Below are 363 nucleotides of genomic sequence, written 5' to 3'. Positions count from 1 at the left end.
CAAAACTTGCATTCAAAATCGAATAACAAATGCATTAGCTATGCATATCATACATAAGAATACAAGGCACAGATTTTGATGCCTTCATTGTGAAAGGCTTGTTTCCTGATTTTTAAAACTCTTTACATGTATAGCTTATCTATAGGCACATCCAAATCACTTTAAAAACACTTGCATCCCCAAACTTCATTTGGTTTCTACTAGCTCATGCTTTGCACAATAGAAATATACAAATCAATGTAAATCTGTTTTAAAATTACCTATCGAGGCTAATAGCTCATGCTATCCATAATGCACTTAAGAAAACCGTCAACGTTTACTAACATAAATCAATCAATTTATATAGTGCGGAGATTTTAAAAT

Source organism: Theobroma umbraticum, unplaced genomic scaffold, assembly GCF_002168275.2.
Source record: "Theobroma umbraticum cultivar Fairchild unplaced genomic scaffold, ASM216827v3 scaffold_121.0, whole genome shotgun sequence".
Classification (NCBI taxonomy): Eukaryota; Viridiplantae; Streptophyta; class Magnoliopsida; order Malvales; family Malvaceae; genus Theobroma; species Theobroma umbraticum.
The sequence above is the reverse complement of the archived record's forward strand: the minus strand, read 5'-3'. Positions refer to the sequence as shown.